Genomic DNA, 16,358 nt, shown 5'->3' on the forward strand with positions numbered 1-16,358 from the left:
CTCAGTACTGCCCCTCCGACAGTGCGGCGCTCCCTCAGTACTGTCCCTCCGACAGTGCGGCGCTCCCTCAGTCCTGCCCCTCCGACAGTGCGGCACTCCCTCAGTACTGCTCTTCCGACAGTGCGCCACTCCTCAGTACTGCCCCTCCGACAGTGCAGCACTCCCTCAGTACTGCCCCGCCGACAGTGCGGCACTCCCTCAGTACTGCCCCTCCGACAGTGCGGCACTCCCTCAGCACTGCACTGGGCTGTCAGCCTAGATTTTTGTGTTTAAGTCTCTGGAGTGGGACTTGAACCCATAATCTTCTGACTCAGAGGCGAGAGTGCTACCCACTGAGCCACAGCTGAACTAACCAATGTTTCATACACATTTCTGATTACCTTCTATTTATAAAACCCCAAAATGCTGTTGGTCATATTTTGCTTGTTGTAGTATAAATCAATGATTTAGACTTGAATCTAGGGGTTATGATTAAAAAGTTTGCAGATGATACAAAATTTGGCTGTGTGGTTGATAATGAAGAAGAAAGCTGTAGACTGCAGGAAGATATCAATCAACAGGTCAGGTGGGCAGAACAGTGGCAAATCGATTTCAATCGGAAAAGTATGAGGTAATGCATTTGGGGAGGGCTCACAAGACATGGGAATACACATTAAATGGGAGGATACTGAGAAGAGCAGAGGAACAGAGGAACCTTGGAGTGCATGTCCACAGATCCCTGAAGGTAGCAGGACAGGTAGATAAGGTGGTTAATTCTCTACCACAGAGAGTTGTTGATGCCAGTTCATTGGATATATTCAAGAGGGAGTTAGATATGGCCCTTACGGCTAAAGGGATCAAGGGGTATGGAGAGAAAGCAGGAAAGGGGTACTGAGGTGAATGATCAGCCATGATCTTATTGAATGGTGGTGCAGGCTCGAAGGGCCAAATGGCCTACTCCTGCACCTATTTTTCTATGTTTCTATGTTTCTAAGAAGGCATACGGAATGCTTGCCTTTATTAGCCGAGGTATAAAATATAAGAGCAGGGAGGTTATGCTTGAACTGTATAAAACACTAGTTAGGCCACAGCTGGAGTACTGCGTGCAGTTCTGGTCACCACCTTACAGGAAAGATGTGACTGCACTAGAGAGGGTACAGAGGAGATTTATGAGGATGTTGCCTGGACTGGAGAATTTTAGCTCTGAGGAAAGATTGGATGGGCTGAGTTCATTTTCTTTGGAACAGAGGAGGCTGAGGAGTGACCTTTTGAGGTGTATAAAATTATGAGGGGCCCAGATAGAATGGATAGAAAGGATCTATTTCCCTTGCCAGAGGGGTCAATAACCAGGGGGCATAGATTTAAAATAATTGGTAGAAGGATTAGAGGAGAGTTGAGGGGAAATGTCTTCACCCAGAGGGTGGTGGGGGTCTGGAACTCACTGAAAGGGTGGTAGAGACAGAAGCCCTTACCACATTTAAGAAGTACTTGGATATGCACTTGAAGTGCAGTAACTTACAGGGCTACGGATTAAGAGCTGGAAAGTGAGATTAGGCTGGGTGGTTCTTTGTCGGCCGACGCGGACACGATGGACTGGGAAAGGCCTCCTTATGTGCTGTAAATGTCTATGATTTTATGATACAGACACAGCAGTCAGTCTGCACCTACTTGAGATTCCGGACTGTACAGGGGGACAAGGTGACGTTGGCCTTTCACCTCGAGAGCCTAAATGAAAATTGTCTCTCTGTCGGCCATAAGGATCCCATGTGATGTAAGTTTGGAACAGTCCCAGTGAGAAAGACAAGAAAGGACTTGCATTTCTATAGAGCCTTTCACGACCTCAGGACATCCCAAAGCGCTTTACAGCTCATGAGGTATTTTGAAAGTGTCGTCACTGATGCAATGCAGGAAACGCGACAGTCAATTTGATCACATGGTTGGGAAACGGAATGGGTCATATACAGAGAGCCAGAGAGATGAGACTGAAGGGTGTGAGGGGGGATTATCAGGCTGCATATATATAAAAACACACATACATATTGCATGCACACGCTATAATATTTACACATACATGGACATACATGTATGTATACATATATACAGGTATATATTTGCATCATACACACAAAAATACATACTACATATAATTAGTTGATTCCAGAGATGAGGGGGTTGACTTAGTAGAAAACATTGAGGAGGTTAGGCCTCTACTCATTGTAATTCAGAAGAATGAGAGGTGATCTTATCGAAATGTATAAGATTATGAGGGGGCTTGACAAGGTGGATGCAGAGAGGATGTTTCCACTGATAGGGGAGACTAGAACTAGGGGGCATAATCTTAGAATAAGGGGCCGCCCATTTAAAACTGAGATGAGGAGGAACTTTTTCTCTCAGAGGGTTGTAAATCTGTAGAATTCGCTGCCTCAAAGAGCTGTGGAAGCCGGGAAATTGAATAAATTTAAGACCGAGATCAACAGTTTCTTAACCGATAAGGGAATAAGGGGTTATGGGGAGCGGGCGGGGAAGTGGACCTGAGTCCATGATCGGATCAGCCAAGATCGTATTAAATGGCTTGAGGGGCCGTATGTCCTACTCCTGCTCCTATTTCTTATGGCCTTATAATAACACATAGATACGACACATTTATACTACATATACTTCATAATTGAGCCCATAATCCAGGCTGACATTCCCAGTGCCAGAACTGAGGGAGCGCAGCACTGTTGGAGGTGCCTTCATTCTGATGGGTCGGTAAACAAGGTCTGCCCTGGACGTAAAAGATCCCATTGCACTATTTTGAAGAAGAGGAGGGGAGTTATCCCGGGTATCCTGGGACTGATATTTTATCCTCAACCCACATCACTAAAGCCTACTATCTGGTTGTTCATGGGAGCTTACTGTGTGTAAATTGGCTGCCGCGTTTCCTACATTACAACAGTGACTACACTTCCACAAAAAAAAGTACTTCATTGGCTGTAAAGCACTTTGGACATCCTGAAGTCGTGAAAGGTACTAGAGAAATGCAACTGTATTCTTTCCTTGACTGAACCATTTCGATGAGTCAGACAAAAAAATCGTACCTCATGTTTGCAACGCACTTGTAAAAAGCTGACTGACACTCACAACCCAAACTGAGGGGGAGAAATGTAACTGGGTGGGCTTTAGGACCCAGAAGGCATCAAGATCTGGATGTGGTCAGAAAACAATTTCGTGAATTGTCTCTTGGAGGAGAAATGGGAAAAGGATTGTAGAATTCAGTTCTCTAAAAGTTTTATGAATTAATATATGTTGCTGTTAATCGCAGATAGACGCCTGAGAAATCACGCAATATCCCCAAACTATGAATGCAGTACTCTAAAGTTTTAAGCAGAATGGAAAGTTGGATTGGCCAGAACAGACATTCCATTTATTTTTCAGTCTGTAACTGAACCGGACAGTTCAGAGTGAGGGCTGACTACAATAAAAGCTGTTTTTATTGCGAGTATTTACGCTTTTGATAGAAGACAGTTTTGGTCTATTGTTGAAAAATGGTGTCCTTTTCTCAGGCTCGATAGCTGACTTTCTCTCTCCCTCCCCCACTCCCCCCGCCCCTGGCCGCTCTGTGCCACGTAGCATAATCCACAGCTGGAAGGAATATTCCACCCACACCAGTTGCGCAGTGCAATGTACAGACTGCACTGCCAATAGGCACATAGGAACAGGAGGAGGCCATTCAGTCCACCATCCAATGAGATCCTGCCTCATCTACGACCTATCTCCATATACAGGCTGAGCGTCCAAAACTCGGAGTTCCAAACTTCGGAATGTTCCGGAATCCGGACACCAGGCCGATCTGTGGCGGGGTCGTCCGCAATCCGGAAAATGTTCCGAAATCCGGACATTTTTTTGAAATCGACTATCGCTGCGAGTCGGGCAGAGGGAGGATGAAAAACAGGCCCCCAAAAATTTCAAAAACCAAAAATAAAAATTCACAAATCTCTTACCTACTAAATCGCTGAAAAAGAATTTAAAATATTAAAACTTTAACTTACCTTTTTTTCAGGTTTTTAACGCAGGTTTTTCCTGGCCGACCACCCCTGACCCGGGACCCCCGACCCCTGGCCTGGAACCCCTGACCCTGGACCCGCAGCCGCGCTGTCGAACCGGGAACCGCCGATGCCCCATGCACCGCCGACACCACCTCACCACCCCCCCGCTCTGCCGCCGACCCCCCCCACTCCGTCACTGATGCCCCCCGCTTACCTTGGCCCAGGCGTTTCCGGATTCGGGATGTCAGAAAGACTCTCTGAAATCTGGAAATACCTGAAATCCGGAATGGCCTCGGTCCCCAAGGTTTCCAGATTTCGGATGCCCTATCTGTGCCCACCTTTGGCCCCGTATCCCTTAATACCTTTGGGTAACGTAAATCTATCAAACTCAGCTTTACAATTAACAATTAATCCAGCATCAATTGCCGTTTGCGGAAGAGAGTTCCATATTTCACTCATGAAAGGTCTGGCTCTAATTTTTAGACTCTGCCCCCTAGTCCTAGACTTCCCAAGCAGCGGAAATAGTTTCTCTCTATCTACCCTAACAGTTCCCCTTAATATCCTAAAAACTTCGATCAGATCACCCCTTAACCTTCTAAATTCCAGGGAATACAACCCAAGTTGTACAGGGGCTATGGACCCCGAACATGCCGCTGGCGGAGACCATTCCCCCACTCCCAACCCCCATGTTATATATGCAGACTATAGATATACTCTCTGTGTAGTCACTGTAAAGTTGCATAAGATGGAGACTTGTTTACCTGATATACTATCAATAAGGTTTACACTGTGTATATACTATGCTGGCACCACTAGAGGGTGCAACTGGTGGAGACCAGGGTTTCCTGCCCTTGTGGCAGGGGCTGTATAAAAGGGTAGCCACCATGCGGGTGCCTCACTCTGGAGTTACAAATAAAGGACCAAGGTCACTACAATTTGAGTGCAACACATTGCCTCGTGGAGTCATTCATAAGTACATTACAGACATAACACCCCCCTTGTGGCTTTTCCCCTGCGAGAAAAATGATGCAATAAGTCACCATCAGGTTTAATACTGATATTGCTTTTTAACATTATATTAAACACTAGTTAGGTCCCAGCTGGAGTATTGTGTCCAAGTCTGGGCACCGCCCTTTAGGACAGACGTGAAGGCTTTGGAGAGGGTTCAGAAGAGATTTACTAGAATGGTTCCAGGGATGAGGGACTTCAGTTACTTGGCTAGACTGGAGAAGCTGGGGTTGTTCTCAGAGCAGAGAAGGTTATATGGAGATTTAATTGAGGTGTTCAAAATCATGAAGGGTTCAGATCGATTAAATCGAGAGAAACTTTTGCAATGGGTGAAGGGTCAGTAACCAGAGGACACAGATTTAAGGTGATTGTCAAATGAACCAGAGGCGCCGTGGGGAAAAACTTTTTTACACAGCGAGTGGTTAGGATTTGGAATCCGCTGCCTGATAGCCTGGTGGATACATATTCAATAATAGCCTTCAAAAGGGAATTGGATAGATAGATGAAGGAGAAAAAAATTAGATGGATACGGGGAAAGAGCAGGGGGAGTGGAACTGACTGGATTGCTCTTCGAAAGAGCCGGTGCAGACTCAATGGGCCGAAAGGACTCATCCTGGAGTCACAGTGTGGATTTCGTCCCCAACAGGGCACAAGGGACATGTTTTCGCAGCGCGACAGCTGCAGGAAAAATGCAGGGAACAGCACCAGCCCTTATACATGGCCTTCTTCGACCTGACAAAGGCCTTTGACACTGTCAACGGAGAGGGTCTATGGAGCGTCCTCCTCCGTTTCGGGTGCCCCCAAAGGTACGTCACCATCCTCCGCCTGCTCCCGACGACATACAGGCCACGATCCTTACCAACGGATCCACTACGGACCCAATCCACGTCTGGACCAGGGTCAAACAGGGCTGCGTCATCGCCCCAACCCTCTTCTCAATCTTCCTCGCTGCCATGCTCCACCTCACAGTCAACAAGCACCTCGCTGGAATGGAACTAAACTACAGAACCAGTGGGAACCTGTTCAACCTTTGCTGTCACCAGGCCAGGTCCAAGAGCACTCCAACTTCTGTTGTCGAGCTACAGTACGTGGATGACGCCTGCATCTGCACACATACAGAGGCTGAACTCCAGGACATAGTCAACGTATTTACTGAGGCGTACAAAGCATGGGCCTTACACTAAACATCCGTAAGACAAAGGTCCTCCACCAGCCTGTCCTTACCGCACAGCACTGTGCCCCAGTCATCAAGATCCACAGCGCGGCCCTCAACAACGTGGACCATTTCCCATACCTCGGGAGCCTCTTATCAACAAGAGCAGACATGGCTCAGAAACATGGACCATGTACAGTAGACACCTCAAGTCGCTGGAGAATTACCACCAATGATGTCTCAGCAAGATCCTACAAATCCCCTGGGAGGAATGACGCACCAACATTAGTGTCCTCGACCAGGCCAACATCCCCAGCATTGAAGCATTGAGCACATTTGATCAGCTCCGCTGGGCAGGCCACATCGTTCGCATGCCAGACACGAGACTCCCAAAGCAAAAGCACTACTCGGAACTCCTTCTCGGCATACGGGCAGCGGAAACATTACAAAGACATCTTTAAACGCCTTCCTGAAAAAGTGGGACATCCCCACTGACACCTGGGAGTCCCTGGCCCATGACAGCCCTAAGTGGAGGAATAGCATCCGGGAGGGCGTTGAGCACCTCGAGTCTCATCGCCGAGAGCATGCAGAAACCAAGCGCAGGCAGCAGAAGGAGCGTGCAGTAAACCAGTCCCACCCACCCTTTCCTTGAACCACTGTCTGTCCCACCTGTGACAGGGAATGTGGCTCTCGTATTGGACCGTTCAGCCACCTAAGGACTCATTTTAAGAGTGGAAGCAAGTCTTCCTCGATTCCAAGGGACAGCCTATGATGATGATGATTATTCCACGATTCTATTCTAATGATGAAACCTATGGTAGCACTTTGAAGGGAGTTAATCGATCCCAGCAGTGTTCTCACACACCAGGGCAGTGTGACGCTAGCGTGTAGCACACAGGCTGCTCCTGGTAACAGCTCGTAACTCTGCAAACACATTGCATCATTTCCCCAAAGAGGCGAGAGAGAAAAGAGTCATGTTTAACCTCACTTAACAGAGACTTTGCAAAATCAAATCAAGTGCCAAGTCATCACAGAATGGTAGCTTCCTCAAGTGATTTTATTTGGGAGGAAGGTGATGATGGGAGGAAATTATTTTACATTTAATAAAATAAGAAAGACTCGCATTTATATAGCCCCTTTCACGACCACCGGACGTCTCAAAGCGCTTTACAGTCAATGAAGTACTTTTGGAGTTCAGTCATTGTTGTAATGTAGGAAACATGGCAGGCAATTTGCGCACAGCAAGCTCCCACAAAAAGCAATGTGATAATATAAGAACATAAGCACATAAGAAATAGGAGCAGGAGTCGGCCATTTGGCCCCTCGAGCCTGCTCCACCATTCAATAAGATCATGGTTGATCAGATCTTGGCCTCAACTCCATTCCCCAACCGCTCCCCATAACCCTTCGCTCCCCGATTGTTCAAAATTCTGTCTATCTCCACCTTAAATATATTTAATGGCCCAGCCTTCATAGATTTCTGGGGTAGAGAATTCCACAGATTCATGACGCTTTGAAAGAAGAAATTCCTCCTCATCTCCATCTTAAATGGGCGACCCCTTATTCTGAAATTATGCCCCCAGTTCTAGATTCCCCCACGAGGGATAACATCCTCTCTGCATTTACCCTGTCAAGCCCCCTCAGAATCTTATATGTTTCAATAAGATCACCTCTCATTCTTCTAAACTCCAATGAGTACAGGCCCAACCTGCTCAACCTTTCTTCATACGTCAACCTCTTAATCTCAGGAATCAACCAAGTGAAACTTCTCTGAACAGCCTCCAATACAAGTATATCCCTCCTGAAATACGGAGACCAAAACAAAACTGTGGCCTCACCAATACCCTGTACAGTTGTAGCAGGGCTTCTCTGCTTTCATACTCTATCCCCCTTGCAATAAAGGCCAACATTGCATTTGCCTTCCTGATTACTTGCTGTACTTGCATACTAACTTTTGGACCCCCAGGTCCCTCTGTACTGCAACATATTGTAATCTCTCTCCATTTAAATAATAATTAGCTTTTCTATCTTTCCTGCCAAAGTGGATAACCTCACATTTTCTCACATTATACTCCATCTGTTGTGTAGCTGTAAAGCATGCACTCCCATGTTCCGCCACCAGGGAGTGCATCCCCTGAAGTCCCAAGGGATCCCAGCATCCCTTGGGAGCACTATATATAAGCCGGCCCCGAAGGTCTGTTACTCACTCTGGAGTGTGGTAATAAAGACTGAGGTCACTGTTACTTTAACCTCCCTGTGTGCAGTCTCATCTGTGTTAGGAACACAACAACTGGCGACGAGAATACGAATCCAACGCAAAGATGCAGCAAATTGTGGGCATCCTGGAGAAGTTCTCGGAGGGTGATGATTGGGAAGCCTGTGTCGAATGGTTAGACCAGTACTTTGTAGCCAACGAGCTGGACGGAGAAGAAAGCGTTGCAAAAAGGAGAGTGGTCCTCCTCACGGTCTGCGGGGCACTGACCTACAGCCTCATGAAGAATCTTATGGCTCCGGTGAAACCCACAGATAAGTCATATGAGGCGCTGTGTACACTGGTTCGGGAGCATCTTAACCCGAGGGAGAGCATGCGGATGGCGAGGTATCGGTTCTATATGTACGAGCAATCTGAAGGTCAGGAAGTGGCGAACTATGTTGCCGAGCTAAGGCGACTTGCAGGACAATGTGAGTTTGAAGGAGACCTGGAGCAAATGCTCAGAGACTTTTTTGTACTGGGCATTGGCCACGAGACCATCCTACGAAAACTTTGGACTGTAGAGACACCGACCCTCAGTCAGGCCATTGCGATAGCACAAGTGTTTATGTCCACCAGTGATACCACCAAACAAATCTCTCAGCACAAAAGTGCTAGCAATGTTCATAAATTAACTGGAACTGTGTTTGCGAGCAGAAATGTACAGGGCAGAAACCACGAGTCTGCAATTGCCAGCAGGCCTCAGGTGACCCAGATGACTCAGAGTCCGCAACAAAGGATGAATGCAAGGCAATTCACACCTTGTTGGCATTGTGGAGGCTTCCACTCAACCTATTCATGCCGCTTCAAAGGGTATGTTTGCAAGAGCTGTGGAACAATGGGGCACCTCCAACGAGTTTGCAGATGAGCTCCAAGCTCTGCAAAATTTGCTAACCACCATGTGGCAGAGGAGGATCGGTCCATGGTGGACCAAAGCACTTTCGAGCCTCAGAGAGAGGAGGCAGATGCTGAAGTACACGGGGTGCACACATTTTCGTGAAATGTCCTCCTATAATGCTGAACGTAAAATTGAATGGCTTACCCGTAGCCATGGAACTGGACACTGGCGCTAGCCAATCCATCATTAGTAAAAAGATGTTTGAGAGACTGTGGTGCAATAAGGCACACAGACCAGCCCTGAGCCCCATCCACACGAAACTGAGAACGTACACCAAAGAGCTTATCACTGTCCTGGGCAGCGCCATGGTCAAGGTCACCTACGAGGACACGGTGCACTAACTGCCACTCTGGATTGTCCCGGGCGATGGCCCCACACTGCTTGGAAGGAGCTGGCTGGGCAAAATCCGCTGGAACTGGGATGACATCCGAGCGCTATCACATGTCGATGAGGCCTCATGTACCCAGGTTCTTAACAAATCTCCTTTCCTTTTTGAGCCAGGCATTGGAAACTTTTCCGGGGCGAAGGTGTGGATCCACTTGGTCCCAGTGGCATGACCCATTCACCACAAGGCACGAGCGGTACGTCACATGATGAGGGAGAGAGTGGAAATCGAGCTGGACAGGCTGAAACGCGAGGGCATCATCTCCCCAGTGGAATTCAGCGAGTGGGCCAGCCCGATTGTTTCAGTACTCAAAAGTGATGGCACGGTCAGGATTTGCGGCGATTATAAAGTAACTATTAATCGTTTCTCGCTACAGGACCAATACCCGTTACCTAAGGCAGACGACCTATTTGCGATGCTGGCAGGAGGCAAGACGTTCACCAAGCTCGACCTGACTTCGGCCTACATGACGCAGGAGCTGGAGGAGTCTTCGAAGGGCCTCACCTGCATCAACACGCACAAGGGACTGTTCATCTACAACAGATGCCCGTTTGGAATTCGGTCGGCTGCAGCGATCTTTCAGAGAAACATGGAGCGCCTACTCAAGTCGGTACCACACACGGTGGTCTTTCAGGATGACATATTGGTCATGGGTCGGGACACCGTCGAGCACCTACAAAACCTGGAGGAGGTCCTCCAGCAACTGGATCGGGTAGGGCTGTGGCTGAAGAGGTCGAAATGCGTCTTCATAGCAACAGAAGTAGAGTTTTGGGGAAGAAAGATCGCGGCGGACGGCATTCGGCCCACAGACGCCAAAACAGAGGCTATCAGGAACGCATTGGAGGCTGTTCAGAGAAGTTTCACTTGGTTGATTCCTGAGAGTAAGAGGTTGACTTATGAAGAAAGGTTGAGCAGGTTGGGCCTGTACTCATTGGAGTTTAGAAGAATGAGAGGTGATCTTATTGAAACATATAAGATTCTGAGGGGGCTTGACAGGGTAAATGCAGAGAGGATGTGATCCCTCGTGGGGAAATCTAGAACTGGGGGCATAATTTCAGAATAAGGGGTCGCCCATTTAAGATGGAGATGAGGAGGAATTTCTTCTTTCAAAGCGTCATGAATCTGTGGAATTCTCTACCCCAGAAATCTATGAAGGCTGGGTCATTAAATATATTTAAGGTGGAGATAGACAGAATTTTGAACAATCGGGGAGCGAAGGGTTATGGGGAGCGGTTGGGGAATGGAGTTGAGGCCAAGATCTGATCAACCATGATCTTATTGAATGGCAGAGCAGGCTCGAGGGGCCAAATGGCCGACTCCTGCTCCTATTTCTTATGTGCTTATGTTCTTATATTATCACATTGCTTTTTGTGGGAGCTTGCTGTGCGCAAATTGCCTGCCATGTTTCCTACATTACAACAAAATGACTGAACTCCAAAAGTATTTCATTGGCTGTAAAGCGCTTTGAGACGTCCGGTGGTCGTGAAAGGGGCTATATAAATGCGAGTCTTTCTTATTTTATTAAATGTAAAATAATTTCCTCCCATCATCACCTTCCTCCCAAATAAAATCACTTGAGGAAGCTACCATTCTGTGATGACTTGGCACTTGATTTGATTTTGCAAAGTCTCTGTTAAGTAAGGTTAAACATGACTCTTTTCTCTCTCGCCTCTTTGGGGAAATGATGCAATGTGTTTGCAGAGTTACGAGCTGTTACCAGGAGCAGCCTGTGTGCTACACGCTAGCGTCACACTGCCCTGGTGTGTGAGAACACTGCTGGGATCGATTAACTCCCTTCAAAGTGCTACCATAGGTTTCATCATTAGAATAGAATCGTGGAATAATCATCATCATCATAGGCTGTCCCTTGGAATCGAGGAAGACTTGCTTCCACTCTTAAAATGAGTCCTTAGGTGGCTGAACGGTCCAATACAAGAGCCACAGTCCCTGTCATAGGTGGGACAGACATTGGTTGAAGGAAAGGGAGGGTGGGACTGGTTTGCTGCTCGCTCCTTCCGCTGCCTGCGCTTGGTTCCTGCATGCTCTCGGCGACGAGACTCGAGGTGCTCAACGCCCTCCCGGATGCTATTCCTCCACTTAGGGCGGTCATGGGCCAGGGACTCCCAGGTGTCAGTGGGGATGTCCCACTTTTTCAGGGAGGCTTTGAAGATGACCTTGTAACATTTCCGCTGCCCGTATGCCGAGAAGGAGTTCCGAGTAGTGCTTTTGCTTTGGGAGTCTCGTGTCTGGCATGCGAACGATGTGGCCTGCCCAGCGGAGCTGATCAAATGTGCTCAGTGCTTCAATGCTGGGGATGTTGGCCTGGTCGAGGACACTAATGTTGGTGCGTCATTCCTCCCAGGGGATTTGTAGGATCTTGCTGAGACATCATTGGTGGTATTTCTCCAGCGACTTGAGGTGTCTACAGTACATGGTCCATGTTTCTGAGCCATGTCTGCTCTTGTTGATAAGAGGCTCCCGAGATATGGGAAATGGTCCACGTTGTTGAGGGCCGCGCCGCGGATCTTATGACTCGGGGGGCAGTGCTGTGCAACGAGGATAGGCTGGTGGAGGACCTTTGTCTTCCGGATGTTTAGTGTAAGGCCCATGCTTTGTACGCCTCAGTAAATACGTTGACTATGTCCTGGAGTTCAGCCTCTGTATGTGTGCAGATGCAGGCGTCGTCCATGTACTGTAGCTCGACGACAGAGTTTGGGGTGGTCTTGGACCTGGCCTGGTGACAGCAAAGGTTGAACAGGTTCCCACTGGTTCTGTAGTTTAGTTCCACTCCAGCGAGGTGCTTGTTGACTGTGAGGTGGAGCATGGCAGTGAGGAAGATTGAGAAGAGGGTTGGGGCGATGACGCAGCCCTGTTTGACCCTGGTCCAGACGTGGATTGGGTCCGTAGTGGATCCGTTGGTAAGGATCGTGGCCTGTATGTCGTCGGGGGGCAGGCGGAGGATGTTGACGAACCTTTGGGGGCATCCGAAACGGAGGAGGACGCTCCATAGACCCTCTCCGTTGACAGTGTAAAGGCCTTTGTCAGGTCGAAGAAGGCCATATATAAGGGCTGGTGCTGCTCCCTGCATTTTTCCTGCAGCTGTCGCGCTGCGAAAACATGTCCCTTGTGCCAGCATAGTACATACACAGTGTAAACCTTATTGAAAGTACATCAGGTAGACAAGTCTCCATCTCCTGCAACTATACCGTGACTACACAGAGAGTATATCTATAGTCTGCATATATAGCATGGGGGTTGGGAGTGGGGGAATGGTCTCCGCCAGCAGCATGTTCGGGGTCCATAGCCCCTGTACAACTCGGGTTGTATTCCATGGAATTTAGAAGGTTAAGGGGTGATCTGATCGAAGTTTTTAGGATATTAAGGGGAACTGTTCGGGTAGATAGAGAGAAACTATTTCCGCTGGTTGGGAAGTCTAGGACTAGGGGGCAGAGTCTAAAAATTAGAGCCAGACCTTTCATGAGTGAAATATGGAACGCTCTTCCGCAAACGGCAATTGATGCTGGATTAATTGTTAATTGTAAAGCTGAGTTTGATAGATTTACGTTACCCAAAGGTATTAAGGGATACGGGGCCAAAGGTGGGCACAGATAGGGCATCCGAAATCCGGAAACCTTGGGGACCGAGGCCGCTCCGGATTTCAGGTATTTCCAGATTTCAGAGAGTCTTTCTGACATCCCGAATCCGGAAACGCCTGGGCCAAGGTAAGGGGGCAGGGGGGTGGTGCGTCAGTGACGGAGTGGGGGGGTCGGCGGCAGAGTGGGGGAGGGGGGTGGTGGTGTCGGCGGTTCCCGGTTCGACAGCGCGGCTGCGGGTCCAGGGTCAGGGGTTCCAGGTCAGGGGTCAGGGGTTCCGGGTCAGGGGTGGTCGGCCAGGAAAAACCTGCGTTAAAAACCTGCAAAAAAGGTAAGTTAAAGTTTTAATATTTTAAATTCTTTTTCAGCGATTTAGTAGGTAAGAGTTTTGTGAATTTTTATTTTTGGTTTTTTGAAATTTTTGGGGGCCTGTTTTTCATCCTCCCTCTGCCCGACTCGCAGCGGTAGTCGGTGTTAAAAAAATGTCCGGATTCCGGAACATTTTCCGGATTGCGGACGACCCCGCCACAGATTGGCCTGGTGTCCGGGTTCCGGAACATTCCGAATTTTGGAACTCCGGGTTTTGGACGCTCAGCCTGTATATGGAGATAGGTCGTAGATGAGGCAGGATCTCATTGGATGGTGGGCTGAATGGCCTCCTCCTGTTCCTATGTGCCTATTGGCAGTGCAGTCTGTACATTGCACTGCGCAACTAGTGTGGGTGGAATATTCCTTCCAGCTGTGGATTATGCTACGTGGCACAGAGCGGCCAGGGGCGGGGGGAGTGGGGGAGGGAGAGAGAAAGTCAGCTATCGAGCCTGAGAAAAGGACACCATTTTTCAACAATAGACCAAAACTGTCTTCTATCAAAAGCGTAAATACACGCAATAAAAACAGCTTTTATTGTAGTCAGCCCTCACTCTGAACTGTCCGGTTCAGTTACAGACTGGAAAATAAATGGAATGTCTGTTCTGGCCAATCCAACTTTCCATTCTGCTTAAAACTTCAGAGTACTGCATTCATAGTTCGGGGATATTGCGTGATTTCTCAGGCGCCTATCTGCGATTAACAGTAACATATATTAATTCATAAAACTTTTAGAGAACTGAATTCTACAATCCTTTTCCCATTTCTCCTCCCAGAGACAATTCACGAAATTGTTTTCTGACCACATCCAGATCTTGATGCCTTCTGGGTCCTAAAGCCCACCCAGTTACATTTCTCCCCCTCAGTTTGGGTTGTGAGTGTCAAGTCAGCTTTTTAGCAAGTGCGTTGCAAACATGAGGTACGATTTTTTTGTCTGACTCATCGAAATGGTTCAGTCTAGGAAAGAATAAAGTTGCATTTCTCTAGTACCTTTCACGACTTCAGGATGTCCAAAGTGCTTTACAGCCAATGAAGTACTTTTTTTTGTGGAAGTACAGTCACTGTTGTAATGTAGGAAACGCGGCAGCCAATTTACACACAGCAAGCTCCCATGAACAACCAGATAGTAGGCTTTAGTGATGTGGGTTGAGGATAAAATATCAGTCCCAGGATACCCGGGATAACTCCCCTCCTCTTCTTCAAAATAGTGCAATGGGATCTTTTACGTCCAGGGCAGACCTTGTTTACCGACCCATCAGAATGATGGCACCTCCAACAGTGCTGCGCTCCCTCAGTTCTGACACTCGGAATGTCAGCCTGGATTATGGGCTCAATTATGAAGTATATGTAGTATAAATGTGTCGTATCTATGTGTTATTATAAGACCATAAGAAATAGGAGCAGGAGGAGGACATACGGCCCCTCAAACCATTTAATTACATCATGGCTGATCGGATCATGGACACGGGTCCACTTCCCCGCCCGCTTCCCATAACCCCTTATTCCCTTATCGGTTAAGAAACTCTCTATCTCTGTCTTAAATTTATTCAATGTCCCGGCTTCCACAGCTCTTTGAGGCAGCGAATTCTACAGATTTACAACCCTCTGAGAGAAAAAATTCCTCCTCATCTCAGTTTTAAATGGGCGGCCCCTTATTCTAAGATTATGCCCCCTAGTTCTAGTCTCCCCTATCAGTGGAAACATCCTCTCTGCATCTACCTTGTCAAGCCCCCTCATAATCTTATACATTTCGATAAGATCACCTCTCATTCTTCTGAATTACAATGAGTAGAGGCCTAACCTCCTCAACCTTTCCTCATAAGTCAACCCCATCATCTCTGGAATCAACTAATTATATGTAGTATGTATTTTTGTGTGTATGATGCAAATATATATCTGTATTTATGTATACATACATGTATGTCGATGTATGTGTAAATATTATAGCGTGTGCATGCAGTATGTATGTGTGTTTTTATATATATGCAGCCTGATAATCCCCCCTCACACCCTTCAGTCTCATCTCTCTGGCTCTCTGTATATGACCCATTCCGTTTCCCAACCATGTGATCAAATTGACTGTTGCGTTTCCTGCATTGCATCAGTGACGACACTTTCAAAATACCTCATGAGCTGTAAAGCGCTTTGGGATTTCCTGAGGTCGTGAAAAGCGCGATAGAAATGCAAATCCTTTCTTGTCTTTCTCACTGGGACTGTTCCAAACTTACATCACATGGGATCCTTATGGCCGACAGAGAGACGATTTTCATTTAGGCTCTCGAGGTGAAAGGCCCATGTCACCTTGTCCCCCTGTACAGTCCGGAATCTCAAGTAGGTGCAGACTGACTGCTGTGTCTGTATCATAAAATCATAGACATTTACAGCACATAAGGAGGCCTTTCCCAGTCCATCGTATCCGCGTCGGCCGACAAAGAGCCTAATCTCACTTTCCAGCTCTCAATCCGTAGCCCTGTAAGTTACAGCACTTCAAGTGCATATCCAAGTACTTCTTAAATGTGGTAAGGGTTTCTGTCTCTACCACCCTTTTAGTGAGTTCCAGACCCCCACCACCCTCTGGGTGAAGACATTTCCCCTCAACTCTCCTCTAATCCTTCTACCAATTATTTTAAACCTATGCCCCCTGGCTATTGACCCCTCTGCCAAGGGAAATGGATCCTTTCTATCCATTCTATCTGG

Source organism: Pristiophorus japonicus, chromosome 10, assembly GCF_044704955.1.
Source record: "Pristiophorus japonicus isolate sPriJap1 chromosome 10, sPriJap1.hap1, whole genome shotgun sequence".
In the NCBI taxonomy this organism is placed as follows: domain Eukaryota; kingdom Metazoa; phylum Chordata; class Chondrichthyes; family Pristiophoridae; genus Pristiophorus; species Pristiophorus japonicus.